Source organism: Manacus vitellinus, unplaced genomic scaffold, assembly GCF_001715985.3.
Source record: "Manacus vitellinus isolate BGI_N305 unplaced genomic scaffold, ASM171598v3 scaffold_50_pilon, whole genome shotgun sequence".
Classification (NCBI taxonomy): Eukaryota; Metazoa; Chordata; class Aves; order Passeriformes; family Pipridae; genus Manacus; species Manacus vitellinus.
In genome coordinates this window covers 5,469,282-5,470,346 of record NW_021940612.1, presented here as the reverse complement: position 1 = coordinate 5,470,346, position 1,065 = coordinate 5,469,282, and positions in this window count along the sequence as shown.

The following is a 1,065-nucleotide window of genomic DNA, read 5'->3' as shown; positions in this document are numbered from 1 at the left end:
TCTAGAACAGATGTATTGGTCACATAATCTGACCAGTGGATGTTTAGGATTGTACGGAGGCAGCGTTGATGGAAGCGTTCTAGGAGACGCAGGTGGTGGTGGTAGATGACCCATGATTCAGAACCATACAAGAGAGTAGACAGCACTGTGGCTTTGTAAGCGCTGATCTTTGTACTTTTCTTCAAGTGTTTATTTCGCCAAACTCTTATGAAGCTTTCTGAAGGCACTATATGCCTTTGCTAACCTGTTGTCTATCTCTCCGTCAATCTTACCATCTGAGGAGATGAGGCTACCAAGGTAATTAAACTGCTGGACTGATTTGAGCTCTGATTGACCAGTGGTGATGTGGGGATGATGGAAAACTTCCTGAGGTGCAGGTTGATGCAGAACTTCTGTCTTCTTTAAACTGACTTCCAGCCCAAAGAGCTCAGCAGCATCAGCAAAGCAGGATGTTAAAAGCTGCAGAGCTGCTTCTGTGTGGTTGACAAGGGCGGTCTCATCAGCATAAAGCAGCTCCTGGACAAGATGGTTTAAGGTCTTAGTGTGGGCCTTCAGTCGCCTTAGGTTGAAAAGGCTTCCATCAGTACGGTATTGAATGTAGGTACCGTCCTGATCATCGAGGTCTGCCGTGGCCCTTTGGAACATCATGCTGAAAAAGATTGTGAATAGGGTAGGAGTGAGAACGCAGCCTTGTTTCACACCATTCTTTATTAGAAAAGGTTCAGAAAGTGTGTTGCCATATCTGACTTGGCATATCTGATCTTGTGGAGTGAGATGATCATTTTGAGGGACTTGGGGAGACAACCTAAACGTTCCAAAATCTGCCACAGACCTTTTCTGCTCACAGTATCAAAAGCCTTGGTGAGGTCGACAAAGGTTACATAGAGACCTTTGTTCTGTTCCCTGCACTTCTCTTGCAGTTGTCTGAGAACAAATACCATGTCTGTGGTACTCCTGTTGGCTCTGAAACCACACTGACTTTCAGGAAGGATTCCTTCTGCTATAGTGGGTATTAGTCTGTTCAATAATATTCTAGCCATTATTTTACCAGCAATGGAGAGTAGA